At 35.0% G+C, this 26,710-nt stretch overlaps 1 protein-coding gene across 4 annotated transcripts in view; it reads left to right on the top strand.

The window, feature by feature from the left end:
* Positions 1-26,710, top strand: part of LOC140754297 (uncharacterized) — a 185,103-nt gene that overhangs the window by 30,108 nt on the left and 128,285 nt on the right. The window contains exon 2 of one of the 4 annotated variants that reach the window (XM_073089277.1): positions 9,799-9,860. The exons of the other annotated variants lie outside the window; for them this stretch is intronic. The gene's annotated coding sequence lies outside the window, so the exon portion shown is untranslated. The remainder of the gene's footprint in view (positions 1-9,798; positions 9,861-26,710) is intronic. 4 annotated transcript variants of the gene reach the window in all.

The raw sequence follows: 26,710 nt of genomic DNA, 5'->3' as shown, positions 1-26,710 counted from the left end.
ATATTTAGTATTAATATAATAAATATCTACTATGTAATGAAAATTATAATCAATCTTTATTAATCAAGTAGTTTTCAAGTGGGCTCTAATTATTTTTATAAATAAAGAAGCTGACCGACAATCGCTTATTCGTTAGAGTAATTATCTTTTTCAAAGGTTGATTGATTGAAATGCTGATTGAAATGGTCAATGCTTCCATAGTTATAGAAATACATCAGAATTTATGCTTGTTTTAGGTTTATTTCAGTATTCAAAACGATTTTATTGATTTACTTTAAATTTGCAGTTTCCTTACGATTGGAACCAATCAACTAACGTTACTCCTAGCAATGAAACATCAACCAATTATTTCAATTTCCTGATGGATAAACTATAACAAGGTCTGATTCGTTAAGGTTTATAACTTTGAAAACTGCTCTTATTAGACTAATCAATTACGCAACTGCCTAACTTTTTTATTGATGAAGACTTGCGTCAATCATGTTTTTCTGTAATAGGAAAATTCCTTAAAGAAAGAAGACTGGATGGAGTGGATGTCAAATTACAAGTGGGCAGAATAATCGTACTACTAATTAGAAAAAAACAATCTGTTTTCAATGAGTTTCTATATGCCGATCACAGATAGTTACTTTGCTGCTCCTGAGAACTAAGACCTTATATTACGTACGGTTTTCTTACTTTCCGGCAGTTGATGCTGCTATGTCTGTGAAGCTGTGAAGCGAAAAAGCGATGTTTGCATAACTGTTATAATTGCAATTAGAGACAAAAAAGAGAATTCCTTGAGACAAAGGCAAAAGTACGTTCAATTCGCAACGCATTTGCTGTAAGATTTCAAAATGCTTAAAAACTTAATTAAGATCAAGGTAATTTAAGATACTTTTTAGAGAGCAGAAGAGTTAAGATTTATTTTCAAGGACAACCTTCTCACAAGTTTCAGTATCTGAAATAAACAGAGAGACGGCGTTCATCGTTTTATAATATTTTTTTTTATTTTATAAAATTAAAGTACCAAACGGGGATGCAGCCCACCTGATGGCAAGTAGCTACTGCCGCCGTGCCGTCCATGGGGACATCTGTAATTAACGCCAGATAATATTAGTTTCCTACCTGAGGTTGGCAACAGTTGCGTTTTCCTGAGGACTAAGTTGTAACGTCGGTGATAAATATGTCTCCCTTACTCCCTTCAAAGTGGAACACAGCGGCGCTTATCACTACTGTTATTAGGCAGAAATAGGTCTGACAGTGGTGGCTCCGGCACCACATACAATTCTACAACCTATTACATTACACTATGTTTATGTTGAAAGCAATATATGATCCATTTGATTAGCACTTAGCACTCTTAACCACCATTCACAGTTGACTTGTAAGTTCCTGAACTTTGGCAACCACGATGATACCTCCATATTTCATGCGTCAAACATTACATCATCGCTCTCACCGAATTACGCGATGCTGTAACGATAGACCTGATCGTTAAGATGTTCCGATAGGTAAGCCAGTTATGCTTAACCCACTTTCGCAAAACTTTGATCATCTTGATCATTCGCTTCAGTACACACTTGCGTAGCGCTAATGTTTTGAATGTCGTTGTTTATGAGTGTACTATGAGTAATACGCGTGTAAGATCGAGTTACTAAGTCACAATGGTTAGCGTAATGGTGGCTAGTATTCCGTGTTCATATACTTTGCTTACAGGTTTTATTTCGAATCTTCTTGAACTTTCGAATGTTTATCAATTCATCTATTCAAGTCACGTTATTTTTTTCTACTTGCAGATGAACTGTGTTGCAATTTTCTTGAATAAAGTATTATCTTTTTTTTCTTTTTTCTTTCTTCATTTCTTTCTATTACTTGGAAGTCTACTACAGTATAGGTCTTTTCTTATTGGCAATACTTCATTTAGTGCTATATATACCCTTTGCATCCAACAGTTGCTATCTTTTTCAAATTGCCGATCCACGGCGTTACTTCATTCAGTCCTGTGCCTTTAGAATCTAATGGTACCCAAAATGTTCTTCAATTCACTGTGCCTTTAGAATCTAATGGTACCCAAAATGTTCTTCAATTCATCCTCTTAATCAGATAGCAGCCTCTGTATCTTTTATCTAGACATGATCGCCACTGAAGACTTAAGAATAAATGCTTTTAGTAAATGTTGAAATGGTTAGTTACCAAATCATCCATTACCCACAATTTCCTGATAAACTTAATTATGGAGCTTGACTATGATATAACTTCTAGAAAGTGTGCTCGTATGAACGAGCATTACTTTATATATAAAGTTAGTACGTTCATTACACGTTATGTAAACATCAGAACTTCCACATTAACTTCGACAGGGAAACGGCTTGATTGCTTTGAAATAGTTATTAGTTATTCAGCCAAAGCCGGACCAGGAACTCGTAACCAGCTGTATAACTTTATGCCGATACCCATTAAACAAAGCTTTATAACTATAGTTATAAGTTATAACTGTAAACCTAATAACCTAATTGCTTTTTACTACAGTACATCGTGATTGTTTGATTATTTCTCTAGGATATTGCGATGTGACGAATTACACTAACAGTTCCACTAACTCAATCCTATTTCTGCTTCATAACAGCAACGTTAAGCGCTGCTGTGTTCTGATTTGAAGGGTGTGGTAAGGGAGACATACTTTTCCGAGGCGTTCAAATCAAATCAAATCAAATGTTTTTATTCAAAATAGGTTCTTTACAGAGCACTTTTTGAATGTCAATACAACTACCACCACTTCAAAAGGTGTTTCGTTATGGAGAAGAAGCGGCGAAAGAAACTCCATAACACACATCTTTTTAAAAAACATGTTTTTGACAATGTTAACTTAACGTAATGGTACATGTGGAGCTGGAGCTAATTCAGACCACACCGTTTTGTCAGTCAAATACCAGTCAAGTCAAGTTCCAGCTTAATCCTCAAGGATAGCGGCGCATCTATGCCCGACCTCAGGTAGGAATGTCTTATCCTATTTAGTGTTGATTATGTCCTTGTGCGACAGTAGCCACTTACCATCAGGTGTACTACATGCTCGCTTGCTACTCCGATATTATAAAAAAAAACATGAATTAATCAGTTTCTGATGATGATAACGGGGAAAGAATTCTTCGTGGATCGATTATAAGTTGATTATTACTGAAAGGCTATTCGATATAGTCACTGGAAATACTAAAAATCTAACACGCAAAGAAGCCCCTTTGTGTGTTAGATAAGCCTTTCCAGTGACGATATAATAAAAGATTCAATAACAGCTCCATTATTTATTTTCTCTGACAATCCATTCTATGACATCTTATTCTCTAAACAATATAATATCCTTCTTTGTTTTTATATAGTTTCCCGCTAATCTGATACTCACCAGCAATTAAATATTCTCTAATTAACATAAAATAATTAAAAAAAGTATTGTAATGAAAATATACACTTAGAGAATACTGCCACCACTGCTACTTAATTTCTGCCTATCAATAGGCGTTCCAAATTGTTCCTCTGGAACAGCAATTTTATTAAAGACTAGCTGTGCCCCGCGGTTTCACCCGCGTTAAAAAGAAACAGGGGCACAGTTAGTTTTAAAATATAAGTAGCCTAAGTTACTCCTTATTACATCAGCTACCTGCCAATAAAAGTCCCGTCAAAATCGGTCCAGCCGTTTCAGAGATCAGCCAGAACAAACAGACAGACAGGCAGACAAAAATTGTAAAAAATGTTATTTTAGTGTGTACCGTATGTACACTTATATGCATGTAGTAAAAGGCGGTTATTTCAATATTAAAAACAGACACTACAATTTTATTTATATGTATAGATGCTTATGCGTAGCAGCCACATATCAGATAGACCATTTGTTAAAAGGTCATTTTCTAATATGCAAAGGTCAAACGCTTCTGTTCGGAATGCTACTGATAAAATAACGAGAAGTGAAACAAACGGCAAACCATCTGTTTATCATCGACCACACGTTTATAACTGACTGTAGAGGCATATTGTTCAATCTATCGTGGTTTGCACTCGATACTCCGACCGCATTCCATTTCAACTATAGATTGCTTTGCTAGAATATGTTGGATTTTTTTTCAATTTTGTTCAATATTTTTCCAATCGGTTTGTATTGATTTTTTTAATATCTTATATATAAAATTCTCGTGTCACAATGTTAGTTACCATACTCCTCCGAAACAGCTTTACCGTTTTTCACCAAATTTTATATGCATATTCAGCAGGTCTGAGAATCGGCTACTATCTATTTTTCATACCCCTAAGCGATAAGGGTTGTTCACCTGTAACATTTTTTTATTTATATGGCAACACCACGTTTGCCGGGTCAGTTAGTAAAATATAGAAGAAGCAGACGAGCTTGATGTTAAGTTAAGTTAAGATGTTAAGTTACTGCCGCCCATGGACATCTGCAATCAACCCCAGACAACACCAGTTTCCCACCTGAGCACAGAACACAGCAGCGCTTAACACTGCTGTTATTAGACAGAAATCGGTGTGGATCCCACGGATCCCGGATATCCCGGTGCCCGATATTATCATAGACGAAAGTAATCATAATCATCATTATCTATTCTGATTTCGAGAAGATATTTGTCAAAATATTTTTTTCTGAGGTTTTACGAAATTCTCTCAAATACGTAGATATGACATTTTCAAATGCAGAGATTTTGAAAATTGGTAATTGGTCAATTGAAGGGCTCGTTCAAATGAGTTGATTTCTATGTTCCTTTTTAGGGTTTCATACCCAAAGTGTAATCTGTTAGTCGTATTATGTCAACTTCCTTATGATGTTATAATACCCTCAATTGAGTAAATAACAGATATACACGAGGCCAGCCTGAAGATATCATAAGAAAATCAGTCGCCCATTCAAATCCACCGTCGTTCTCTGATAAAATAACAGTTTATTATTTTCTTTTCATATTTTCCGGGTGATTTGGGGATAAAGTAGGGAGTTTATGTCATCGACTTGTTTAGTTAGATGATTCAAAAATGTTTAATTTTTTTAGTTATTTTTATATTCATCTGCAAGTTCCTTTTCTTTAGAATTGCCGGGTTCCTTACGACACTTGTGACTGGGAACTTATGAAGAAGGATTTTACATTATTCAAAACTAGTCAGGGAATGTAATGCTAACGCTTCTCGTGAACCGGCATCGAGCGTCCAGAGGAACGCCGCGGAGTTTTAGTCGGTAAGAGTCCGACATATTCTTTTCGCTCCCCCGGGCGTAAGGGAATCCATGAGGATTTCTCCGCGTAAAAAAAAAGAAAAATAATCGCAAGATATACGCGAGTTTATCAAAATCTAAATAAGCTTTTTCAACACGAATAACAATGTTCAAATTTCAAAACTGTTCCTTTGACATCACAACCACTTCAATTTGATTTGCATAGGTTCAGATACTCCACGCACATTCAATTACATGTGCATTAGTTACGTCCATAGTTACCGGTTACATCACTTGCACTATCGTCAGATCAGATCCCACGTAATGTAATATAATATAATGTAATGTAATGTAATGTAATATAATGACCCATACATAATGATCGGTCCATATTGCGTCTTGTCTTTTGATACTGGAAACCCAGATTTATGGATTTTCAATTTTATGAAATAAATGGTTTAATTATTAATATTCAGGGATGTCTTGTTTTTGGAATTCGTTGTGGACTGGTGGATGGTGTAAGATAAAATCACTGGGGATCAAACCTGAAACCTTGGTCAAAATCGAGAATATAATGGCGAGAAAAATAATAAAATAGAATTTTCGAGCTCTACAATTTGGTAAATAATTTTTAAAGCCACATTTTTTTTAAATATATTACTTGTTTGCGGAATGGTATACAGAATGTTATGTGAAGGTTAGATAAATAAAACGTGCTTTTTCCGTAAAATATGAGTCGCATGCGATAAACTGCATGTTTATAGTTATCAACTGATAACAATTGGCAGTATGTACGGTGACTACTGCAAAACACTTTCTCTCTTCATAAAAGACCAATGCAGTGCATCTGTATTTGTTGTGCAGTAGATTTATAACGGCATAGATGTCGTCGCTGTCAAACCACGGAGTTGTCTGCTTGCTTACATATTTAAACGGATTTCCGAAAAGAACAACCATTTTATTGTCACCCGCAATCAAAGGAAGAACCTTTGATTCATTTAATTTTTGGGATTTATACATTGGCGTGCGCACAGAAAATACAAAATAAAGGAATATATAAACATACTTAACCGTACAAATTTATTCCATAATAATTATAAACCTGTAATTGCATACTTGGTACAAAATGGTAATCAGAGTTTGAAGGTGGTAGAACCCTTTGTGGTTCGACACCGGCGGCACCACCGCCACACCTATTTCTAACTAATAACAGCAGTGTTAGGCGCTGGTATGTTCCGTTTTGAAGGGTGTGGTAAGGGAGACATACTTTTCCGAGGCCTTCCAGCTTAGTCCTCAGGGGTAGCGCTGCATCTGTGGCCGACCTCGGGTAGGAATATCTAATCCCATCTGGGGTTGATTACAGATGTCCATGGGCGGCAGTAGCCACTTACCATCTGGTGGACTGCATGCTCGTCTGCTACTCCTATATTATATTTCAAAAAAAATACTCTCGACGACATCGTCACTAACCCATTACTATCCCACTGCTGGAAAAAGGTCATCTTTAACAGTTATACAGTTTTAGGCCATAATATTCTATGCTTCGCTTGGTCAAGTTGGCAAAAGTTGGCAAACTATTCCTAAATTAAAAAATATATAAAAACGGATCTTTGAGCATCTTAGCGTGCCGACAAGTAAGCTTAACTTAAATCTATATAGATAAATAAATAAACTCTAGTACCTTCCTACTCAAGATATGTAAATATATAAATCGTTTGGATAGTGATTAATCTATTGCGTCTTGAGTCAGACGATACGCAGTACGTGAGTAATGTACAAGATAGTGGTGTGGTTCTACAAAGAACTTAAACACATGCTATATATATTTCGGTACATGCGAACCGCTTATCTTAATTACTGACGGTCCAAGGCACAGCTGCTATAAAATATATTTTTTCAGATTGAAAGAGGAAATGAGCTTGCAGATTTTATAGTAAGTCACTGCATACCATGGACTTGTAATAAAATCAATGTAATATTTTGATTTTTGTCATTCAATGTGTCTGAAAAAATAAAAATAAGGAACACGCTATATAATACTTTGTAACATCATTATGTGTGCGAGTTTGAATGGTTTGGTAAGGGTAGCATATTTTTTCGAGGCATTCCAGCTTAGTCTTCAGGGATCAGCGCATTTGTCGGCTGACCGGCTGACCTCATGTAGGAATCTTGTCTGGGGTTGATTACAAATGTTCATGGGCGTTAGTAGCCACTTACCATCACGTGGGCTGCATGCTCGTGTGCTACTCCTATAATTATAAACATCATCAACCTTTGCGTTAAAGTACCACGAGCTTAAGAAAATAAAATAATTAGCGTAGATGAATTATCTCTGTATTCATAGGTAACTATAGAAACGAGAGATTTTACCCAGATTTTCCTTATACCGCCGGCGATTTGCGCGCCTACTGTGTGACGCGTCTTTAAATTCATCTGAACAGATCTAAGTACAAGTACTAAGAACATAGAGTAATTAAGAAGTAGACGGCTCAAGTTAATATTTAAGAGTGGACATTTTTGTGATGCTTACGGTTTAAATTAAGTATTAAGTATATATTTATATTAATAAATTTATATAAATGATTTGGTCTCAAATACTTTAATTTGACCTCACAAAGATATGGACATTATTTAGAATTTCATAACAAAAACTTATTACCATTGAGTAAATAAGCAACCTTTGAGTAAGGCTCGTAATTAATAATCAATCTATCTAAGTTTTACCTGCCAAAGATCGACTTTTCATATTTTATTCATACTAGAAATTGTATTTTTTTTCGATCTTTGGTAGGCGCAACTCAGATTGATTATCAATAACGAGTGTTGGTCTCTGTTGTGAGCTACTCTGTGCCAGTACGTGTGGTCGATGTATAACACATTGGGAATGTGCTGCCGGCGTGCGTAATTAGTTTCATTTCGAATGCAAGAATTTATAGTGATAGCTGATAGCAAATTATATGTGGGTACTTGTGTTCCGTTCTTTGGGTGGTCATTGTTTGGTGATTAACTCGGAAGTTGTTCTTTCCGAAAGTGTTTGAGTTTGTATTTATAAGATTCAAGGATTAAACGGGTCTATCTACTTGTAAGTGGTCACTCCCGCATATGGATATACCAATGTAACTTAATTATGAACTTATGTAAATTAACGTAATTAATAACTGGGGTTCTAGTCTAGTGGTTAAGAAACTCGGCCTCTCGATCGAGGGCTCCGAGGTTCAAAACCCAGGCACGCACCTCTGATTTTTCAAAGTTATGTGCGTATTAGAAATCAATTATCACTTGCTAAACGGTGAAGGAAAACATCGTGAGGAAACCTGCATACCTGAGAGATTTATAAGAAAATAAAATCTCAAAGGTATGTGAAGTCTACCAATACGCACTAGGCCAGCGCGGTGGACCATGGCCTAATCCTTTTCATTCTGAGAGGAGACCCGTGCCCAGCAGTGGGACAGTAATGGGTTGATGATGAATAACTGGGGTTCTACCTGAAACCAATCACAGATGCGTTGTCCCTCGTCTCGACTAAGATGGTCGCCACACAGTCAGCTTAACATATTCTTCAAATGAAACGCTAGAAATACTTCACAATTGAATATAGTTGCTTTAATGATATTTTACGGTTGAACCATACGGGTTTTCGTAGTATAAGGGTTTTAGGGCGTTCGAACCTCTTTTATTATAAACGAGTCAAATATAATACAAAAAACAAATTAAAATAGAAGTTTAGGTGTTTTTATGGTTAGAATCAAGTAAATTCACTCATCTGTCAAGTATTTCCAGATTTTCGTTAGTAATTCGATATTATTAAATATAATCTTATATATAAAATCCTCGTATCACAATGTTAATTACCGTACTCCTTCGAAACGGCTTTACCGATTTTCATCAAATTTTATATGCGTATCCAGTAGGTCTGAGAACCGGCTCCTATCTATTTCTCATACCCCTAAGTGATAAGGGTTGTTCACCCTTAACATTTTTTTATTTATATGGCAACACAATGTTTGCCGGGTCAGCTGTATTATATAATTATAACAAAAGACAATCAAATTGCATTGCATATCTGTTTAAAGTGTAATTAATCCATGTAAATAAGTTTGGTTGACCTACTGTATTGTTTGTTTAATAATCTCTCGGTAGAGTCATTATCAAGTATAAAGTCTATGTGTACATTTCTATATAAGGCATAGATATCTAAAATTGTTGAATAAGCTAAGTTTAGGTATGTTAGCTTTGTTATTCTGATGTTGGAAGCGTTGGAATGCCTCAAATATGACTAAGGCAGTGGAGTCTGACTTTCTGACAGATATGATTCGGGTTGCCAACTACTGAAGAATGAAGATATATACCTATATTTGTTTTTCAAAAACAAGCGTAAATGTTTTTTTTACAAACTTTGTAAAAATGCTTTGTACTTCCGTTCCTTTTCGTACTTTATATTAAATTTTATTTTTCGCAAATGGATAATAGGTATAAACTGGTAGGTAATATTGGAAGTTTACATAAGTATCTTCTCAATTTAAGTAGGTATGCATGTACTCGTAATTATTTTTTCTAGGTACATTAGGTACTTTGTAAAAATATTAATAAAACATTTATATTATTTGTTTCAGGTAATTTGAAAGACATATGCAGCCTCAATATTTAAAGCCGAATACGGAACCCTAAGAATAAGGTACACAAATCTATGAATGACTGAATACCTTTTTTCTAACATCATTGGTATTGAAAATAACCTATTGCTAACTTATACTTTAGAAGTTACCCTTTTAATTTCTGACTACATCCGAATTTGCTTAAGGGTTCATTTATATCTACAGACAATGAGCGTGTCAGACACGGCTCGTCGCAGACAAAATCATATTTCTATTCAATATTTTGACAGGCACCGCCTCTGTCTGTGCAGCTGTCTCAGTAGATTTAACTACAACAATACACATTGTATAGGAAAATACAATATGTCTGCTACACTACGTGTCTGATACTTTCTATGCCTGAAAATCAATGTATGTATAGTAGGCTGATTAAAAAAAAACGGCAATTTTTTTTTTTCAAAATCCTTACATAAAAACTTCCGAGAAGGTGTGAAAAGACGCCTGTAAAAAGCAGAGCCCTTAATATTATTATTAAGAGGTCGCGCATCGGGAATTCTATTCTATTTCCCGTTTAAATAACACAGGAATATATTTTTTTTAATTTTGCAATTTCGTATTTTTGCAACGGCTCATTGAATTAGCGGACCAAAGCATATTTTTGTAGGAAATTTGACGCTCTACAAAAAAGGTCCTTACAAAGTTTTTCCTTACAAAGAAAAGATTCATAGTATCATCGAAAAAAAAAAACTTTGATTTTTTTTGTAAGATCAACTTTGACCTCGAATAACTTTTGAAGGAGTGTGACTATCAAAAACTTAACAATATGAACTATCGTGATTAATCTTATGTACTAACATAAGTGTGTACTTAAACGACTGTTCTATTTACCTTTTGTATAGAAAACACTTGAGGGGCGCAAATGCCACTCATAAATAATCTGCTAACAGCTATAGACACGCGAGTTGGGGGAGGTTGGAGCATTTTACCGTTATGTACCACTTTAGTCTACTTTCAGAAACTTGAATAGGTGGCATTTGTTTGAATGCTTTGAAAGATCGAAGATTTTTACTTACCTAACTTTTTAAATAATTTGAGATAAATGTATCCAATATCCTAAATGTATCCAATATAAATATCCTATACTTTTTTCAAAATGTTATAAAATTACTATATATAATTATCAGTAACTAGTACTGAACAACAAATTTCATTTATTCATATAAAAATAACAATTATCATTTAAAGTAACTTCTTTGCTTGCTTTAATATATTCATAATATACAGTCCATTCAATGGTTCCATGGATATCTATAATCAACCCCAGATAGAAACGGACTTCTACCTGAGATTGATCATAGACACAGTACGACTACTGAGTCATAGATGTGTTGGTGTCGATGCCATGAGGAGTAAGTTTAAAGGCTTTCAAACTAGAACAAATCATATTATAAGATAGGAGTAGATTTGAGAGTGTTGCTTCGAAACACTAAGTTTTAACACTTGCAATAAATGTTTTGTATGTATAGTGACGAGTAAAATAATACCCATCGAATATAGCAAAATTTCGTGTCGAGATTCAAAATAGGTTTTGTGAATTTGCACTTTAATGGTTAAGTAATAAAGTGTATATCAATATTGCATGGTTGCAATGATTCTAGTGCCTAAATCGTTACCAAGCACGGTTATTATAGTTTTTGCTCATAAAATTGTCATTTAAAGTACACGTCTTATCACAAGCTAGTAGCGATGGAGCGATGATAATATGATCCTACAGCTAGCTATAATAGCATTACAAAGCTGGTATGTTTTAGGAAGAGTAAAGCAGAGATACTTAAATCATCGTCTCAAATCGAAAGCTCTGTAAACTAGTTGTCAGGTTGATCAGGTTAGGTTAGTTTAGGTTAGGATAGGTTGATCACAAATGAGGAAGGCCTAGAACACACCTACTTCACTTCATTGAATGTGTTTGATGAAGCTACATTTTAACATAACTTACTCTATTTGATTAAATTTAAATCAGATCAGAATCAGACAGAATTCCATCACACCTTCGTTATATTTTAAAATTAGGTCTACGCCGACGAGACAACGATCACAACCAAAAATCGCTGTATGTCGCATGTTAAAGATATTTTTTATAGTTTATCGCTAACTCGTTCACAATAAGACACTGGAATCAAACGGATCAGACGCTAAGCAAAAAGCGATAAGCTTAGATCGATTTGCGATTGTAATCTGAGAGCTTCGAGATTAAGATCCGAGTGTAAAAAGTCATTGTAGGCACAAGGTCACTTGTGGTCAAGGCCGTTGTATGATTCTTTCGCAAACTAGATAAGGACTTTAGAATAAAGGTGACAATTTGAAAGTTTGAAAAACATCGCCTTTTATAAGGGTACTAGTGGTGCCCGCGGCTTCGCCCGCATTTTAAAGAAATAATATGACATACATAAAACGGATAATTTGTACTTACATTGGAATGACAGTAGTGCCATCTGGTTAAAATTAGTCTTACCAACTCCCAAACCCTCGTGGGTTCTTGGCCAACAACTTTACTAAAGATCATCACTTGATAAAATGCATAGTTTCCGATTCTATAACTACTTACGAATTAGAAATTAATTAAAAAAAAACCTTTTCCCACGGACTAAATTGTGAATCTAAACCATTCTCAAGTCCCCTTGAACACACACAACAAATTTCATCAAAATCAGTCCAGTCGTTTAGGAGGAGTTCAGTGACATACACACGCACATAAGAAATATATATATAAAGATTTAAATTTATCCTGCTGTTTCCTGTCGAATTGTCTGTAAATTCGCATTTGGCTAGAACTCGATCCTAAATCCCTCTCGTAGTAAGGGGAGATCCGTGACTAGCAGTAGGACTGTACTGGGTTGACGAAGATGTCCTGCCGAAATACACCATTTTGTCTTTCAGTATGTAGTAAAAGAGGCAGTAGCGTCTTTAACAGGCCACAGTATACGAAGAAGTCCTTTTTATATAATATAGGAGTAGCAGACGAGCTTGCAGTTCTTCTGATGGTAAGTGGCTACTACCGCCCATGGACATCTGTCATCAAGATAGGTATACCTATCTGAGGTCGGCCACAGATGCGCCGCTACCCCTGAGGACTAAGCTGGAACTTTTAAGGGGAAGCCTATGTTCGGAAGAGGATCTATAAAAGTATATAATATATGTAAAATTTCTATATACTTTTTTATTATTACTAAACTGGACTCATATTATTTAAAAAATAAATATATATACATATAAGTAATACACCATGTTGCTGAATATATAACCTACGTGTTAAGTTTATTTAGAACGTGATCTTACCTTTTTATAACACCCTCCGTAGATAGAACGTGATGATTCAGCTCTAGATATACGTTAGCCCTTTCGTAAAACCCTTCACAGGTTGTAAAGGGTTGTCCCTTCACACCTCGAGCATGGTTTTATACCTTTTTCCACTTGGTTTTGAATTTGGTAGACATTGTTCAACCCTTCGTATTAAACTCAAGTTTGTCTCGATATTTTTGAAGTACTTAAATATACAATTACACATCTATGTTTAAAAAACCTTCGCAAAAGGCCACCCCTTTCACAATTTTATATTCGTAAGTAAAAAATTCCTTCATAATCACTATATTTGAAGGGGATCCTTTGTGGTTCTACTCCGGCGACACCATCGCTACACGTATTTCTGCCTTATAACAGCTTTGTAAAGCACTGCTGTGTTCTAGTTTGTAGGGTGTGGTAAGGGAGACATACTTTCCCGAGGCGTTCCAGCTTACTCCTCAGGAGTAGCGGCGCATCTGTAGCCGACCTCAGGTAGGAATATCTAATCCTATCTGGGGTTGATCACAGATGTCTATGGGTGGCAGTAGCCACTTACCATCAGGTGGACTGCATGCTGGTCTGCTACTCCTATATTATAAAAAAAGAATAGGAATGATACGAGTAGGTAAGCAAAAAGTATGATTAAAAATAATATGAAAGTTGTAGGGCCTTATACGGCTCTAAGTGTTGATAGCCTGAAGATTAATAGACTCAGCTTCTTATTTGGGAGATCCATGATTAAAATTTAAAGGGCACGTCTGGGCATCTCTGATTTTTGGTAGTTATGTGCGTATTGGAAATTAATTATCACTTGCATAAACGGTGTATGTTCATGCACTAATCGTTATGTTAATGCAGTAACGTTGACGACGTCGATACGGCTTTATAACTTCCATGCTTCTTTTTTTTTTATATTATAGGAGTAGCAGACGAGCATGCAGTCCACCTGATGGTAAGTGGCTACTGCCGCCCATGGACATCTGTAATCAACCTCAGATAGGATTAGATATTCCTATCTGAGGCCAGTCACAGATGCGCTGCTACCCCTGAGGACTAAGCCGGAACGCCTCGGTAAAGTCTGTCTCCCTTACCACACCCTTCAAACCGGAACACAGCAGCGCTTAACACTGCTGTTATTAGGTAGAAATAGGTGTGGCGGTGGTGCCGCCGGAGTCGAACCACAAAGGGTTCTACCACCATTCTTTTTTGTGTTATTGCTGTATAAAATGTGGTTTACTGTCATAGTTTGCTGTTATTTTCTTAACTCTCATATTTAAAATTCATATTCATACATCTGCCTTACCACACGCCGTCTACTGTATTTTACTGTACTGTAATACCTTACAACCACGTGCAAACCATAATGTAATAGTATGACGTCATTGTTTACAAGACTCCGTTGTTAGAAGACAGACCTTGACTCAGTCGTAATGGTTATTCACCAAACAGTAATGTACGAATTCGAAGTGTGACTCATATCAGTACTGAAGTAGTTTACTACCAAACTAACTAACTACCTAAGCTAATGCTAGTGTTAAAGAAACATTGTTAAAGAAAGGGGCTTGTGAAAGATTTTTATAATATCGGAGTAGCAAAAGAACACTCCATCTGATGGTATGTGACTACTACCACAATACACTGTGACTACTACACACATAGGCATCTGTAATCATAATTAGGTGTCCAAAATGTAAACAAACAAATGTCACTGTCAAAATTAACAAGAAACAAAAACTTTAACAAACTCAACAAAAAACTAAAACTTTACAATTATTCACAATTTAACAAACGCGCTATGAAAACGATAATACATTCGAGTTCAATTAGAATCACGAAAATGAATAACATTCAGCTACGAAACTTAATAATGACGGCACAAAAAATGTTGTGGGTTCCGATTGTGTTACCATTATCACATTTTAATTTTCTACCATAAACCTTGTTTTTAATATTATTACTGTATGGAACGAAATTGAGGTAATATAAATATTAGAAAATGTAAATTGATCTTAATTTTTTTAGATTATTATTTTATTATTGTTGTATTAATTTAATATTGTCAAAAATAAGAAACTACCATTTAAAACGTATTTTCTTGATAGGTCAACACCTTTGTTTACATTTTGGACACCTAATTATGAATCAGACTATAGATGAGATTAGATTCTCAGTTGAGGATGGCCACAGATGGGTTGCTCCACTTGAAGACTAAGTTGGAATGCATCAGAAAAGAATATCTTTCTTACACACCCATCAAACCAGAACAAATCAGAGCTGCTGTTGTTAGGGAGAAATAAGTGGGTGGTTGTGCCGTTGAAGTGATACAAAGAGTGATACAACTTTCAACAATGAATTTGAGACTTTTTTTATCATCCTACTGCTGGATTTTGATCTCCTTTCATCCACATTTTTTTCATTTCTTTATTCTTAGCACTATAACATTTGCGATTTTTCTCGTGAATTTCGGAATTTTCTCTTGACATTTTTATTTTAGTTGAATCACGGTAGCCTGAATTTTTATTCATCTTACAATTTTTGTCGTAAGAGAAATGATCCTCATTTTTTGGATCCAACAAAAAAAAAAACTTAGACTTAGAGTGACAAACAAAAATAATTCTGGGTCGTTGGATTAGGTCCTAAAAGTATTAAGTTCTAAGTTATTAAGTAAAGTATAATAGATTTTTGATTATTTGTGTATTTCAAAATGTCATCACGGTTGACTATTTTACGCCGAAGGTTTTCCAAAAATTCCAAGTGTTTCAATGTACCTTATAATGATACATTTAAATTAAAATCATTAAGAAGAGTTAAACAGTGTACTTAATTTTATATAATATCAAAAATATGTATTTATACATGCACATAATTAAATGAAAATGTACATAGTTAATGAGCGATGTAACTTTCTTTCTTCTCCGTTCCCTATTTGATTAAATCAACAATATTACTTGTACATAGCCACTTTCTCGAATGAATAATTATTTAATTGTAAAACGTGAAGGGAGATTACTGTGTGAGATGTTTACTCTGTTATTTAAATATCACTTGTCCAATATTTAAATCTCCGTAAACGTCTCAAAAACTCTTTGAATCCCCAAAGAGTCGAATTCCATGTTTGTGTCTTCACCCCCATACTGTCCCACTGGTGGACACGAATCTCTTTCAGAGACAGAGGAGTGTAAAACCTACCGCTCTGGCCAAATGCGAATTGATAGACTTCGCTGACCCCTAACAACTTTTTCGAAGTATCAGGCGTGCCTTTTTCCTCACTACCTTTTTTTCACCGGTTAAGCAAGTAATAATAAATTTCTAATACACATAGCGATAAGCTCAACTTTGAAAAATTAGAGGCGAGTGCCTGGGATTTGAACTTCGGACACTCCAAGGAGATGCCGAGGCTGTCACTGTCCACCATAACCATATCGTCACTGGAAAGGCTAAAATACTAACATTCAAAGTTGGTTAGTGGATTTAATAATTACTTTTCTCTATACTCGTATGACAAACACCGTAGTCAATAGCAGCAATCTACCATTATTCATGATGGAGCTCGACATCGTCTAATATCTTTTAGTTAATCAACTCAGTCTTTTATTCATGAGTGGGAGCAAAGCGACGAAATTTCCGACACTGTCCCAGTTTTAGAGAATACATGCATATGGAACCCTAATTCATCAGGTCGTCTGTCTGTCACGAGAGTGCTTTGTTTTTCGCCTAGAAAATTGCTGTGCTAAATTAACTTGTTTATGATAAAAAATGATATTTTTGTGAATATACGGACGTATACAACACCATTTTTTACGAAAATAATTATGTTTTTATTCAGAGTAGATATTATAGTATTGAATAAGTGGCGTAAGAAAGTATTAAACATGATTTTGTAGTAGATTCATGGGTACAAGGTCTTCAATATTTATCGATCCAATAGCAATCCTTGCCTGTCGTTGTCGTCAACTCATTAATGTCCCACTGTTGGGCATTGGTGTCCTCTCAAAGTGAGGGGTTTCGCCCTTAGACCATCGCGCTGGTCAAGTGCAAATAACTTCACACTTCACATATCGTTAACAACTTCTTAAAAGTCTCTAGTGCGCAGGTTTCCTGATGTTACCTTCGGTTTAAGTAAGTAAGAATAATATTCTTATACGCACATAACCTCGAAAAGAAGTGCCTGAGATTTGATCCTCCAACCTCCTGAATGAGAAGCCGATTTTCTAAATAGGCTATCAACCTACCAAGAAAGCGTTAATGGTATATTAAAACCAAATATAGCCTCATAATGCCAAGGCTGTAACGAAATGTCTTTCCGTAAATAGACAAAACCTTCGGCCCGAAAAGCAGATTTCACACGCCGTTGGGCATTTGGTTCATGCAAATTGAATCACTAGAGAATCTAAACTTAATTCGTTTTTGGGGTTATATGTACAAAGAGAACGTAATTGGATGAGTAGAAAAATTGAAGCAAGGTTGGCATAGCAGAGTGGAGTAAATGAATATTCGGTAAAAAAGGTATTCGTAAGCAGGTGAAACACTACATCCAAATCAATTAACATTTCTGATTCCAACTTGTTGGAGTGATGAGATTCTTTGAGACGAAATCAGTTTTAGATGCATACAATATTTGAAATGAGTTTAAGATGGTCGTAGGTTAAATAAGTCATTCAAATTGGATGTGGATGAGGCCAGATATTATGTGGCAGAACTCAACGTACAAGCTTGTGGAGATACAATTGGCGTATAAATTTAAATCGTATTTCTTCAAAATCAATTATTTTTAACATCAGCCAAATGCCACCGCTTCGGAAGCTATTTTTCTGTGGAGAAGCGGGTCAACAAACTCTATCATACCTACATCATATGCACCTATCTTAATATCAAAAATTGAGTTGTTTGAATACACTAACAAATATTAATGTAATTCTTTATTGAAAATGTAGATTATTCGGTTTTATAAGTTTACGGTTTTAAATTACCTTTATAATGTTTTGGAAAGTCAAGGGAAGATTGTATTCAATTGGCCAATAACGTTACATAGACCTTAAGTTACCACAGAGACGCCAACTAGCGAAGCGTTCGTTGCGGTGTACCAAGATGACGTGATAAATTAGGCACTCTCGCCCAAGAAATTGCTTGAAAAGTGATAAATGGGTACTAACGCTAGTACTTTCATTTGTATCAATTACTTAAATAACCGTAAATAATTTAAAGTAATCACGCTTTTTTCATAGCCTAGTTTAGTTACGAAAACTAAAAAGGCAACAAGTAAAGCATTTTCTTCACTTTCTGTATTAAGGAATTCGTCTTGAATTGACTTTATTGGATTTTTTTTATTGATTTAATTATCAATTCTATCTATTTTGTTTAGCTTTTCTAAGTTTACAAAAGTCTTAAGCTTTTTTATGTCTAACTTAGTGTTCTTTTAACATTTTTTTCAACCCTTATTTTTTCTTTTTAATGATGTAAACGCTAAACAAGAAAATTGAGAAATCTATTCCGGATTGTATTCTCTGAATTGGCATTCTTTATTTCCAGTTCTTTTCAAGATCTATCAGAACATCCGCTTTGAAGCTCGGTTTCGAGTGAGCAGATTCTATTTTCATTATTGCCAATATCTTAGAATTCTCTTGTACTATGTGAGGTTTACTTTCCGAAGTATTTATAAGAATCGATAATAATATGTCTTACTTATTTCTTAATATGTCTTGTTTTATTTATAACATCAAATCATAATTTAAATGAAAGAAGGAAAATAATGCATATTTATCAGAAATAACAAAAAAAAACTGGTAATTTTTTTCTTGAATTCCAAAATAATTTTGTGGTCTATTTAAACTTCGTTGTACATTACAACGTTACATAATAATAGTATTTCCTTGTGTTCAAATTCTAGCTCATAAAACCGGCAACATTTGATGACACACTCTTTGTGTATCAAAATTATGTTGGGTTTGTCATTCTTTCTCGTTGACTGGTAACATGTTATTTAGGTCCTCCTATATGTAGGTTATGTGTTTACTGAACCGCTGAATCTGACCGATTTAGCGCTCCGATGCATCTTCACATAGCTCTGAATCGCCTAACGATGTCATTTGAACTACATAGAATTTCCTTTCAATTCACTCACAGAACATTTGATTCTATGTAACGTCCTTTATTACTTTCAAAGTATTGTTGATGTCCGCTTTCAAGTTCTTTATTTTGAAAGCTTTATCTTAATTCGCTTTGATAAGTTTTACTTTGTTTATCTTCAGGACTAGAAACTTTTGTATATAAGCACTAAGCCAAGTAACTAGTGATAACCTAGTGGAAATAGTGATAGCAGAATACCTAGAAACATACTTGAGAGTTATTTTAAAAAAATCTTAAAAGTCTACGAACCAGAATCGGCTAGCGTGGTAGACTACGGTTATAAACCCTTTGCAATCTGAGAGAAGACCTTGTCATTAAGGTTGACGACATTTCATACTGAAAATTCGTTAATTACTCCATAAATTATACCTATTAAAACGTTATTTATCATAATAAAATTTGTAATTATCTCATCATAACATCCTGTTTTACAAACCCTAAGTCAATACGTTCAATAGTCTTAAAACGCCTTCCCCTTGCTAATAAATTGTAGCAGTTAACATTTAATGGATGAAATAATCATTTTCCCCGTTTATCGCCTTACAGGCATTAGGATTATTTAGGGTGAGGTTAATTAAGTAAATCTTGTTTGTTCTTTCTTCGAACATGTTTCTGTTTTTATTAAAAATGTTATTTTTTTGGCTATATTGTGTATCAATTACTCTTATGTATTTATTTCAACAAACATATTAGGTACCGGCTTGTTGCCAATCAGATGTTTTTCAAGTCATCTATAACACCTCTTATAAGGCTAAAAGACTGTTATCCTTATAATAACTGGGGTCCACGGTTTACCTGCCCTCCAAAGCCCGAGACATGAAGTTTAACTACTAACGGTCACTCCGGTTGCGCTCGACAGTGCAACTTTGTAGATCAGTTCAAATTTACATTAAAATAAAATAACTTAAATTAAAATAGTGTACCAAAAACAATACCTTTCCTACTTTAAATTTAAACTCAGGGAAATCTAAAAAGAAAGTTACACACGCAAGTTTATTATTATGCTTATTAACGTTATGCATTCTTGCTACCAGTACCTTATCGTCAAAACTGATTATGATTTCAATTTAGATAAGAGACCTGAATGGGATTTTCTGTATTTGTTTCCTTTGATATTGCTTTTGCATAAATCTAAGATTTAAAAGAAACTATCTACTTGGATACATTTTCAATTTAAAACAATGGGAGCATCCTGAACTTCTCTGATATGAATCGATTATTAGAAATGATGAACTTTTTATCAAAATCCATTTTCAAAATAGTTAAATGCGAAAACATTTAATATAAATTGCTTAAAATCTATTTGTTATAAAAAAGATTAAACAATTCATTTGCTTTGGTTGGTTTAGTTTAAGATCTACCTTTTGCGCTGCCGATGCATCTATTTTAGTCGAACTAAAACAGAGCTAGGACTTTCGCATTCGTATTGAGATTTCTTGGTATAGCCGGATTTGTACCACGGTCATTCAACTGGGTTGGGACAGGCTGGATTGCCTTAGCTGATCGCTAAGATAATACTTCTAAAATGATTTTCATTGACGTTCGCATGTGTATATATGGAACTTTGTAATGTATACATTTCTTGACCAGTCAAACATAAAGGTTCCTATAATTACTGCTGCCACCTGCCTTAATACTTTTATTTTATGTTTATCTTTATTATTTGTTACTATATTTTGACTATGATTTTTGTAGTATATTTTCATTTTCATGGCATCATTAGTTGCAATCCTGATTTTATTAAAATGTATTTTCCTTGCAAACAAAAAAGTTATTTTCGATTTATTAACGTACATAATAACAAGATGACTTGAAATTGATAATAACACATTTGTCGTGATTATAAGATTCTAAGATGATTTCAACAAAAACCATTTTTCGGTATCCATCCTCTCTTTTGATTATTTTGCTCACCTGTTATGTCATGTTATATTCTTCTGTCTGTTTGTTTTATGTATTAAGTACTATGTACCCTTAATGTAACATGATGTTACCGAAACCGAAATGTTTTCTATCTTTTCTTTCTAATATGATGAAAAGTTTATCTAAAATGTAAATACATTTTTTTTGGAATATAAACTTAAACTACCGTATTAATAAACTGCCGTATGTTATTTGTGCATTTTGCACCGAAGTTGTCTATCTTGATTTGTTTGCTTTGTGGTGCGCTGACCTCTTTTTAATGAAGTGCAAAATCTAGTTCCAATGTGAGGCGAAGTTCATTTACGAGGAGTATTTCAACATTTTATTTTCTTTTGCCACAAAAGATTTATCGGAAGTAAATGAAGGTGAACATTTCAGTTGTATTCCATATATTTCTCTGGTCTTTCTTTATAAAGATGTTGTATTGTTGATGACGTAGGTTTCAAGAATTTTGTTATAGAAGTAGGAAATAATCATCCAGTATTGTAAAGGACACCCTAAATCAATAGGTCAAGCACATGTGAGGAACACGTTTAATGCAATTGCAAAATTCTGTTCATTGAGTTCTAACATCTTCTCCTTCGAAATTGATAAATAATGAGGTGTCAACATTTCTTTAAAGTGATTTTCTCTTACTTTTTATCATACTCCGACAAGACCTATGTCGAGTGTCCACTTAGAACAATTAAGTAGAAATTTCCGTTTATTTCTTTTATGTGTCAAACAATATTCCAGATTGTTTGTTCTACCACATTGATATGCAGACGTGATATCATTGACAGCTAGTTACACATCACTGATTGTATGCATCCTGCATATTTAATTAGGAACCTCGCACTGTGGCTCCATTTCTATATCACTCGTGTAAATATTTCAAACACGTTTAGTATCCACTAACATATTTAGTTTGACCAATGTCCATATAGTGTTCTACTATGTCTTCTTCATTAAATTTATTCCTACTTTACTCAAATTTTTGGTGATTTTTTTTTAAGTTTGAATGGGGTTTCCCATTGTCAAGTGATTTTAGCTTAAGACTCTTAAGTTGAGTTTCGTTGCTTTGTAATTTATTTTGTTGCAACCATCATGTGCTTCTTTATTAAGTGTTTATACTTCAGATTACTCGTTAAGACTCCTTTGTTGAGGCAAAAGTTGTTAAATACTGTTAGAGTTCGTCGGATGGTTGAAAATTCCCGATACACAGATTGGTCCCATCCCTAGCCAACAAACTTTACGAAATCTTCGATTTTTTTTCATTTTTTAATTCTTTTTAACACACTTATTTCCTTCAGAACATATATAACATATAAGAATAGATACGTTGCTACTCCTAAGGATGTTGACACGCACCATCTAACTATGGGAATTTTCACTTTAAAGTCCAAACCAGAACTCAACACTACTGCAGTGGCACTGTAAAACTTTGTAGATGGTGGTGATGACTGATGATGGATGTGTAGATGGAGCACATGAATACGACCATTCGCTACAAACACGCAATCACAGCGGATTACCGAACATAAGAAGTTTCTCGTACTTTAAATTCTGTCCGCACAAAGATGCTACGTTGTGCCATTAGGTCCTTGCAAATCATGCTGACACAGCTTCAACACAAATTCAACCTTACGGCTTCAATAATACTCCCTCGAGAATTTGAAGTGATACCACGTTTCAGTATTCAAACTTACAAGTACCTAAATATCCTTTTTAAAGGCAACGCTAGATGCTCGAAATGTTTGCGACCCTGTAAAGTTGACATTTAATATTAACGAACCCCTAAAGTTTTAAATGGTTACATTCAACAACTAATTAAAACTCTAGTTAGGGCTAGAAGTTTAGGTGTAAAAGAGATTTGGGTGTGTAATTAAAACATGTATTTTTAGTGGTAGTAAAGTAGTACTAGTAGCGCAGTTGTTAATGTGATGTTAAGGGAACACTACTCGGGTTCTATTCATTCTTCTTCACTGGCTACTGTTGCTTTGACATTTGTTGTTTTAATTAGACCTGTGTTACAAAAGTAGGAAACGAGGCTCCAGTCCACCTGATGGCCTAATTAACTTCAAAAAAATTCTTGCCTATGATTGACTATAGATGCTGCCTTACCTTTCAAACCAGAAGAAAGCAACGCGTTTCCTTTATAACCACGAAGGGTTCTACTATCTTTATCTTCCATTATTTATTTTTACTTCATACACCTGTTATCGATCATATGTTATAACATGTACACATCATCTGTCCATGTACTCTAGGGTTAGGGTCTTCTTGAAACTTTAGGACATGACAAGTCGATCGTGACCTCTTGGCTGTTTTGGATCTGTTCTAAGATTCCTAAACGCAGACGAGATTACTCCATCTAAAAGATACATTAAGCCAACCAAAGTCTTGGATATTAATAGGATTCCATCCCAAGCAGATAAACTATAAACGGGTAGTTTGGAAAGCGATTGTGGTTCTAACACCTCCGTTATAATTCCTTGTTATGTACGCTGAAGGAATATTAATGGATTTGTTTCACCAATGGCAGATAGCGATTGGCGGCTAAGCGTAAAGGGAAATGGATTTAAATATATATATTTTTTGAATAGGCCTACGATGGCACTTACAAATTATCAGTAACAATATCTTTTTCTTAAACTACTACTGGATCGGAACGCGACCTCAACTGAGAACATCTGGTAAGAAACTCTTCAAAAGTACTTTTCTGACGCTAAATACTATTTTAAATGAAGGCTTCAATTAATTATATGTAATGTATTCTATGTGCCACGGGAGAGGCCTATGTCCAGTAGTGGAACAACGTAGGCTGATGGTAATGATGATGATGATTGTAGTTCAGTAATTTCCTCTATTTCTCCAGTTCTCTATAATTCTGGTTGGTATAAAGAACTTGACCACAAGTTTTATTTTCAAACGTTTTCAGGATATTTCTACATAATTAGTTTCTTACATACTAAATATCTTTATTTAAAGCATCAAGTGCAAGTTATGTTCATTTTTAATTTCCATAACCTAAGAGTTCTTGATTCGGTTCGCAACCATGTTCGAGGTAGGAAAATCGAGGAATTCTATTAGTGGATTTGAGAAATATCCATAAATTGCACAAACCTTACTTACCCATCTGCACAATACCCTGCACATCTGGTGTTTAGGCACCGTAAAACTATTATCACTTATCGCATATCCTTTGTATGTAAAGCAAGGGTCTACACGATTTGGCGCGGCCCGAAGTGGGTTGCAAGCCGATCGGAGGTCCGAGAAACTTCCTGATATGAAACGTGCGAAACGGTATCGGCTTTCCAATCCGCTTCGCTTTCCGTTTATTTGGCTTTCCATATTATTAACTTTACTGTTACTTAAGATTATTATTTACTTAATACATATAACCATAAAGTTCCGTAGGATTTTTTGGTACAATAAAAATGGTCTACTGGTTAAGGGTGAATAGGCTACTTCTAGGCAATGCGTTTTATCCAACGCTGCATCTCACTTAACATCAGGTAACGTTGCAGTCGCAAGCCTATAGTCAGTTAAAAAAAGTGGTCTTCTTAGTGGTATACTATTTATAATAAACAAGTGACCCCCTGCGATTGACTCCAAATATGATAAGAGTCGTACCTTAGGTCGGTTACGGATGCATTGTGTCCCTGATAACTAAGGTGAAAGCCTCGAATAAGTATGTCACTCTTACCATACCCTTAAAATTAGCACACAACAACGATTAACACTGCTATTAAAAGGCATAAAGGGGGGTCTAACAACCACACAGCAACACTGCCATAATTGTCATAAAATAGCTCTGTGAACTAGTAACCTTAACTTTGTGTAGGACAATAGGAGGTTCTGTCGTATGGTCACAGTTTAACTTTCAAACTCTAATGATGAAAAAGTTTGCTCCAATTTTCACGTCCGTGTGTCAGAAAAGTTATTAACTTCAAAAATTCCTCACAATGTGAAATTCTGAACATTTGCGCATAGGGGCTCATAGCATTGGGCCTTTGTCAAACATCGGGGTCACAGCTTGCCCTCATTCCACCCGCTTTTATTCACGGATACTCAATTCGTTTGTTTTCAAACTTAGGCTGCTCATACAGGAAGTCGGAAGGACCAAAAAATCTTTGACAACATCATTAAAAAATTGTCTGCCGATTAATCTTTGCTGTAATTGTCTCCGTCGTGTACATTTTTATAATATAGGAGTAGCAGACGAGCACGCGGCCATCTGATGGTAAGTTGCTACTGTCGCCCATGAGCATGAGCATGAGTTAAACAAACGCTATGTAAAAAAGCGTACTATAAACTAAGTGATTATTTGACTGACAAAACGGTGTGGTCTGAAGTAGTTCCAGCTCCACATGTACCATTAGGTTAAGTTTAACATTGTAAAATCCATTTTTTTTAAAAGATGTGTGTTATGGAGTTTCTTTCGCCGCTTCTTCTCCATAACGAAACACCTTGTGAAGTGGTGGTAGTTTGACATTCAAAAAGTGCTCTGTAGAGAACCTATTTTGAATAAAAAATTTTGATTTGATTTGATTTGAGCATCTGTAATTAATTAATCTCTGAGGTCTAAGTTGAAGTATGTCTCCCTTAACATACCATTCATAACGCTGCTATTATTAGACAGAACAAGGTCGTGGTGCGTCCGAAATCAAACCATAAAGGGTTCTACCACCGTCAAAACGATCGCCAATTAAAATATGTAAATATGATTTCTGTGCTATTCTCTCCACATAGCAACGTAGAAGGTACTCGGTAGCACTTACATCTCTTGCAACTATAATACAATAAGCGTATTTATTCTCAGATTTACGACTTTGTTGTTTCTTTCAATTGAATTATGAGTCATAACTTCTTGTAAGTGGCTAAGACTAGTTTCACTACCAAGTCATAAACTACGTTCTAAGTTATTTTTAATGTTATAATAAATTTATGCATTTTCCAAATCTTAGTAATAGTATCTTCGTAGACGGAAAAAAATCTTGATCTGTCGATGTCTTATTGATCAGTATCATATTACCATGATCGTAATTTGGACAAATTTACTATTTCTAGGGTTCCGTGCCCAAAGGGTAAAAACGGAGCCCTATTACCAAGCCTCCGCTGTCTGTCCGTCTGTCACAGGGCTCCATCTCCTGAACCGTAATAGATAGACATATTTTTCCCAGAGTATGTATAAGGGCGAAAAAGATGCTTTCATATTCACAGCTGTAGGATTCCCTGACCAAGATCACCCAGACCCAGAACAGATGTTTCATAATTTAGGAAACTGTCTGGCCGGAGATCGTACCTGGCCTCTGCACATCATACTGGTATGATGACCGCTCCGCCACGCCGAGTGCCACATAAAAAACTTATTAAATTTCTGTCTTCCTACTCTTTTATTCCATAAAACCAATGAAGACAGACTATTGACTGAAGACGCAATCATTTCAATTAAACCCTTGCTAATAATCTTTTAAATGTAAGTATATTTAAGCTGGTAAACCAAGAAAAATGCGGCGTGAAGTTACCGTCATAACGTGGGAAGCCGTGCAAGTAACGT

The sequence above is a fragment of the Epargyreus clarus genome, unplaced genomic scaffold (assembly GCF_041222505.1).
Source record: "Epargyreus clarus isolate Ecla_fem2 unplaced genomic scaffold, WU_Ecla_fem_2.2 ptg000029l, whole genome shotgun sequence".
NCBI lineage: Eukaryota > Metazoa > Arthropoda > Insecta > Lepidoptera > Hesperiidae > Epargyreus > Epargyreus clarus.
This window is presented reverse-complemented; position numbering and strand designations above follow the sequence as displayed.